The sequence below is a fragment of the Syngnathoides biaculeatus genome, chromosome 10 (genome assembly GCF_019802595.1).
Source record: "Syngnathoides biaculeatus isolate LvHL_M chromosome 10, ASM1980259v1, whole genome shotgun sequence".
NCBI classification, from domain to species: domain Eukaryota; kingdom Metazoa; phylum Chordata; class Actinopteri; order Syngnathiformes; family Syngnathidae; genus Syngnathoides; species Syngnathoides biaculeatus.
Genome location: NC_084649.1, coordinates 4,841,403 through 4,848,910, shown reverse-complemented (window position 1 = coordinate 4,848,910; position 7,508 = coordinate 4,841,403). Strand labels below are relative to the sequence as shown.

The 7,508-nt window shown below is 43.6% G+C and overlaps 1 pseudogene; it reads left to right on the top strand.

Moving 5' to 3' along the window:
* Positions 1 to 1,094: 1,094 nt before the first annotated feature.
* On the top strand, positions 1,095 to 2,933 carry LOC133507304 (protein Jade-1-like; annotated as a pseudogene).
* Positions 2,934 to 7,508: the final 4,575 nt, after the last annotated feature.

Genomic DNA, 7,508 nt, shown 5'->3' with positions numbered 1-7,508 from the left:
GCCATGTCTCAACAGGAGGGATGGTAATGGTTGATATTATACAGACATTTTTGCACCTTTGGATTCAATTCTTACTCAAAAAATTTTCGTCTTAATTGCTGCAAACACAGTACTCAAGGGAACTTCAGACCTAAGAGAGGGCAGTTTCCCCAAGGTAGTCAGCCTTTCCAGTGTTTACACAATAATTTTATTGAGTTAAACAGCATTACAAATGTTCTTTAGTATTGATCTGGCCCTTATCAAAATGGGTGGAGATCTTTCCATGTACAAGTGCTGATGCTCTTACTGTGGCAAAGCTCTTGTGTAGATATATTATTCCTTCTCATGGCATCCAAGAAAAATTGTATGGCAACAATGTGCCACATTTTGTTAATGAAAAAAAAAAATCAGTAAAGTAGCTGCAAATCTAGAAATAACTTGAAAAAAAATCATTGTGCAGAATTAGTGGAACGAAGCAATGGGACAGTGAAGTCTTGATTAAGGAAAACTACATTTAGTAAAAGTGTATATGAAAATAACCCCAACAGATAAAAGGATTGTTCCCATTTGAAATAGTATCCAGTAGATTAGATTAGATTACATTAGACTGCCCATGGTACACGGGCCAGTGCAGCAGTCAGAAGAAAATACTTTAAGTGATTGGGTAAAAGAGATGCTGCTAAATAAAACTGTAAAAGAAGTAAATGATTTGCCACCTACTGTGCCTTCTTCACAGGTGCTGTTGGTGTCCATTAGTGATTGTGTCCTGAGAAAAGTCATCAAGAGGAAGTGTTGGTCCTCACCTCGCTGGGATGGTCCACTCCCATGGTGATAAAGATAGCAGAACGTCCCACATGGATACACTTGTCCCACTGCAAGCCTGTGGCTCCCTTTTCATTCAATGACGAGTAGCGGTGGAAGTCCGGCTACAAAGGGTGGGGTAGCAATAGGCTGCCCCCGGTGAAGAATTCAGCTGATCCGCGCTTGAGCATGTTGGGTAAAGGAGAGCCACTATTGGGACTGCTAGCCTTCGTGCTGATCGGAGCATGGCTCCTCCGCACTGGCCAGTCTGGGACTGTACGTGTTTGTCACAGGATCTATGGAGATGAATCATCATGGAGCAAGGACAATCCCACCTCTCCAATGGACGCCAAAGCCTGGTACTCTTATGTGAATATGGTGTCCCTCCGTGGACAACCAATGACAGATCAACAAGTGTGGTGAAGCTGGAACTACTCAGATGCTCCGCCATGAAAAGAAGTCTGCAGCACCGACAAGTCCGACAATGCCAGCAATTCCACTTGCTGCTCCCAGACATCCCAGGCCAGGAGAGGATGCAGAGAGAAACCGTCTGAGGTCTTCAGGACGGACCTGATCACCACCATGAAGGTGCATGACTCGTACCAGCTCAACGGAGAAGATTACTACATCCTGGCTCATCCACAGAAGCAGAAGCGAGAAAAAGGGTATCCATGTGCCCGTTAGCCCGCAGTCCATCCCGGACCCAGTGGCCCGGGTGCTAACTGACAAAAGCAAGGATGTCATGTTCATCAGGCCCAAGAAGCTGATCCGCACATCTGCCACCCTGGTCCTATGTTATGTGGACATCAGGACTTTGGCGGAGGGCGTGTGTCACTACGACCTCAACGAGGAAGATATCACCTGGCTGCAGGTCATCGACGAGGAGTTTGCAAGGTTTCCCTTCTTCCACTGGATGAATTCGCCATAGAGTGCTGAGCACCGTTGTCATAACAACATGACACACACTACCGAGACACAGTAGGGCCTTGGTATCGAGTACAATGAGAATGTGGTGTGCGACATGCCAGTTCCCCAACGGAGAGGACGACAACGAGATGGTGTTCTGCAACAAGTGGAATATCTGCGTCCACCAGGTATCCTGCCAAAGTGCCGGTTTGTCCGAAAACGGGCGATGCTATGAAGCCCACCCGCAGTGGAACCAAGTGGGTCCATGTCAGCTGTGCCTTGTGGATCTCAAAGATGAGCAATGGGAACCTGGAGAAGATGGAGCACGTCACCAACATGTCACACATTCCCAGCAACTACCTCCACTCCGGCCTGGTGATGACCATCATCACTCAGAACGACAAAGTTAAGTTCAAGTACGACTGCCCTAAGCACTTGGGCCTTAAAGGCAGTGACTCTGTGGAGCGGGACTACACCACTGAAGTTGAAAATGAGGAAAGCGTCGGGAGCAAGAAGGGCAAATTGAGTGGAAATGTTGGAGGGGAAAATAAAGAGGACATGGCCGCCCTCGGCCTCATCCCTTTCGCCTCGTCGTCCCCCTCGTCGTCGCAGTCGTTCTTGTGTCTTGTTTGTAAATTTGACCCGCAGGAAAAGCATGTCAATGTCCACAACATGAAATTGCAAGAGATGGAGGAGGTCTTCTACCAGTTTGTGGACGCCGAGGAAGTGGGCCGACACCTCAAGATGACACCCAAGACAGTTGACTTCCTGTACCAGTACTAGAAGCTGAAGCACAAAGGTAACTTCAACCAGCTGCTGCTCATGCCTAAGAAGGACGAGCAGGACACCCTTGCCAGACATGAACACGAGGTGTTGCTGAGATGACTGCAGCTATTTACGCACCTCCGCCAAGACCTGGAGAGGGTGTGCAGCCTGACTTGCATGGTGATGAAGATGTAAAGACTGTTGTTTGTAAAAATACGAGCGATGGAGTGCAGGACAATGGCCTGACTTTAAATGGACAAGGACTCTGCACTGTCACCAGCAGAGCTCAAGAATCTCTTCTGTGTTTGCCCTTATATGCCATGGGGCGCCAAAGACTACATGACTGTCCCAATCACCAGAGAGGGTTACATCTCTAGTAACGGCTTCCACTGTCAGTGGAGGCTGTGTCCTTACCTCGAAATCAACCGTTCCCTTTCTTCTACATGTTTCCCGACTCTAGTACCAAGAACATCTACACCTGACTTGCTTGGGCTGCTGTGTACCCACACTTGATGGGTTCAGAAATGAGCAACGATGTTCACCCGCTGTTTATTTATTATTATTATTATTATTATTATTATTATTATTATTATTATTATTACGATTCATCCTGGTTCACCTTTGGACCTTGGTATGTTATGATGAAATTCCTTGTATCCGTAATTACTGTTCTGGGTTTGTTCTGCTTTTTCACGATGTGTATAACCGCACGTTTGAAATCTATGATGGTTCGAGCAAGGTCAAATGTTTTTTGAACATAATAATAAGTATAATAATATTATATATATGTGTGTATATATATATATATATATATATATATATATATATATATATATATATATATATATATATATATATAACTATAATAAGTAGACTGTGATTATATGCAGCTACAGCCAAAAGAAAGCATCTGATGCCCCTTTGCCCCCTCGAGTGTAAATGATGAACTTTCTGAAAATGCAACAGCAAGAGGGAAGCTTCTGATGTCCCCACTCGTATTTCCAAAATGATAAACAGGAGGGAAATGTTAAAAATAATCATCCATATGTTCTCATTTTGTTCATATTGTAGTTGATTACACATCATCACCAAGCTTGTACCTTTAAACTCACTGTCTTGAAAACAGATGTCATCAATCAAACAGTCACACACACACATACACTCATCATGTGATTTATGTGAATAAAAAGAAGCTGCAAGGGGACACGAGTTGGAGTTGGTTGGAAGCAGGGAGAAGTCCTGTTGCTCGCCTTGCAATTAGTAAAACTTGAAGCCTTGTCTATTCGCCTTCTTTTAATAGAGAGTCAAGCTTTTTAAACCTGACAGTATTCATACTACAAACATGGTGGGATGGTGGTCCGCTGGTTAGCACATCTTCCTCACACTTCATCTAATCCCTGGCCTGCCTACGGGGAACTTGCATGTTCTCCCTGAGGCTGCATGGGTTTTCTCCGGGTATTCCAATTTCCTCCCACATCCCAAAAACATGCATGATAGGTTAATTGAAGGCTCTAAATTGCTCGTAGGTGTGAATGCAAGTGTAAATGGTTTTGTTTGACCTCGTATGTGCTTTGTGACTGGCTGGCGACCACGCAGTTCAGGGTGTACTCCGCCTCTCACCTGAGAAAGTTGTGAAAATATTCGGCTCCCTTGAACTTTTCAACCTTTCGCCACATTTCAGGCTTCAAACATAATGATATAAAATTTTAATTTTTTGTCAATAACCAACAACAAGTGGGATACAATCGTGAAGCGGAATGAAATTCATTGGATATTTTAAACTTTTTTTTGACAAATAAAAACCTGAAAGTGGGGTTTGCAATATTATTTGGGCCCCTTGCATTCATACTTTGTAGTGCCACCTTTTGCTGCAATTACAGCTGCAAGTCACTTGGGGTATGTCTCTATCAGCTTTGCACATGCAGAGTCTGAAATTCTCACCCATTCTTCCTTGCAAAACAGCTCGAGCTCAGTGAGGTTGGCTGGAGAGCGTTTGTAAACAGCAGTCTTTAGCTCTGCCCACAGATTCATGATTGGATTCAGGTCTGGACTTTGACATGCCCATTCTAACACCTGGATAAATTTATTTGTGAACCATTCCATTGGAGATTTGGCTTTATGTTTTGGATCATTGTCCTGTCCATCCCAGTCTCAGATCTTTTGTAGATTCCAATAGGTTTTCTTCCACAATGGTCCTGTATTTGGCTCCATTCATCTTCCCATCAATTTGAACCATCTTCCCTGTTCCTGCTGAAGAAAAGCAGGCCCAAACCATGAGGCTGCCACCACCATGTTTGCCAGTGGGGATGGTGTATTCAGGGTGATGAGCAGTGTTCCCTTTCCGCCAAACATATCGTTTTGCATTGTGGCCAAAAGGTTCGATTTTGGCTTCATCGAACCAGAGCATCTTCTTCCACATGGTTGGTGTGTCTCCCAGGTGGCTTGTGGCAAACTTTAAACGAGACATGGATATCTTTGAGAAACGCCTTTCTTCTTGCAAATCTTCCATAAAGGCCAGATTTGTGCAGTGTACGACTGATTGTTGTCCTATGGACAGACTCTCAAACCTCAGCTGTCTGCAGTTCATCTAGCATGGCCTCATTGGCCTCTTGGCTGCATCTCTGATCAGTCTTCTCTTTGTTCGAGGTGATAGTTTCGAGGGACGGCCAGGTCTTTGTAGATTTGCAGTGGTCTGATACTCCTTCCATTTAAATATTATTGCTTGCACAGTGCTCTTAGAAATGTTAAAAGCTTGGGAAATCTTCTTGTATCCAAATCCGGCTTTAAACTTCTCCACAAAAGTATCTCGAACCTGCCGGGTGTGTTCCTTGGTCTTCATGATGCTCTCTGCACTTTAAACAGAACCCCGAGACTATCACAGAGCAGGTGCATTTTAATAGGAGACTTGATTACACAGAGGGGGATTCTATTTATCATCATCAGTCAACATTGGATTATTCAGAAATCCTCACTGAACCTCTGGAGTGAGTTTGCTGCACTGAAAGTTGAGGGGCCGAATAATGTTGCACACCCCATTTTTCAGGTTTTTATTTGTTTAAAAAAGTATAAAATATCCACTAAATTTTGTTCCACTTCACAATTGCGTCCCACTTGTTGTTGATTCTTGACAAAAAAATTTAATTTTATATCTTTATGTTTGAAGCCTGAAATGTGGCAAAAGGTTGAAAAGTTCAAGGGGGCCGAATACTTTCACAAGGCACTGTACCTGAGATAGGCTCCAGCATGCTCGCAACCTGATTGAGGATAAATGGTACAAAATATGGATGGATGTTTTTTTTAATAAACATTGTCAAGAAACTATGTATAATTTTCACTTGAACTAACTGGTAATTAACAGCATCAATCTTTTATAATAAGAATTAAAAAAAATGATTAGCTAGGTAATTATGATGTTGATAATGCTCAGGTTGAATGAATACCGCAATAGAGGCGTTCATTTAATGAGATATTCCGTAGCATTTTGGTCAAGAGAGGGACAAAACATTGGCAACTTTACATAAACATCGTATTGAACTGAATACAAATTTCAGCAACGGTATTGTACTTAATTATGCAGTACAATGAAAAAATGTTTGCATTTCTTAACTGCAAAGGATAATCAATCTAATGCCATCCATTTTGTACGGGTTATCCTGGCATGTAAATGGTGGACTGGTTTCTAGTCAACTCCAGAACTCATATGGACTAATATGCAATCACAATCACATTTACAGCTATAGGTCATTAATGGTCTTACCTCAACCCAACATGCATGTTTTTGGAATGTGTGCAAGGACAACTTCTGACTATGAGGCAGGAATGCTGTCCACATGCTGAACCGTGTCATCCTTTCTTCTTATTATGGCGAATAAAATAAAATTTACTCCAGTAAAACTGTGCTTGAACATAGAATCCTTGCTCCCCATCTGGTTGTCTTTTGGGGCCCCTGCGTGAGCCTGACAACATTTAACAACAACCTGGAACTAGGTCCCTGGGATGCTGAGCAGGATGTGGGGCCAGAAACCTGGCAGGTGAAGACGGTCTTGGGGGGATGCCTAACACTAACCCCTGAGATATCCCGGAAGGGGCAGCTTGGAATTCAACAAGGCTGCTTCATGGCAACGGTAGCAGACACTTGGACAGCTACTTTGGAATGTCTCAAATGTGCTCCTCTCATCTCCCACCAACAACACCCCACAGTCTGTCGGCAGCCTGTTGTCATCTGCTTGTTGGCAGGTTAAGACAGCAGCTGAGTCTCAGAGGAAGTCTGATTACGTGTTGAAAAACCCCAAACCGGGATTAAACAAACATGAATATGTCACAGTTAGTGCCTTGCACCCATACAAGCAATGTGCTATTGTCTAAACTCGATAAAAATAAACCCAAGTGCAGTACTCGAAAATCTGACGCAAACCAATGGTGCCCCCTACTGTCTAAAATATTGATTCCAAGTTGATTTCTAACAGTCCTGACGAGGCAAGAAGAGAGTCACAAACATCTAATATTAAACGAGGCAAGAAGAGAGTCACAAACATCTAATATTAAATGTGCTGTTATGATGATAAAAGCAACCATGTGCAATATCTTATGTTGCCTTTGTGTCTAATGTCGCTCCTATTAAAACTAAGACAATCTTGAGCTGACACTGAACACCATGGAGGAGCACAATGATGGGAAAGACCGCTAAATCAAAGTGTAGGAAAGCAGAACATACTTTCTTTCTAAATGGAGAAAAACGAAATTCCTATATGACTAATGATGACCTCTACATAGAAAGTTTTTGTAATCTTAACTAAGCGCTAGTCAGGGCTAGACAGGAATGCAGCCCTATGGGGGCACAAACCAGTGCAATCTGTAGGCCGGTCCCAAGCCCGGATAAATGCAGAGGGTTGCGTCAGGAAGGGCATCCGGCGTAAAAACTGTGCCAAACAAATATGAGCGTTCATCTAAAGAATCCCATACCGGATCGGTCGTGGCCCGGGTTAACAACGCCCGCCCCCGGCACTGCTAACCTGCAGGGCGTCGGTGGAAATTCAGCTACTGTGGGTCGAAGACAA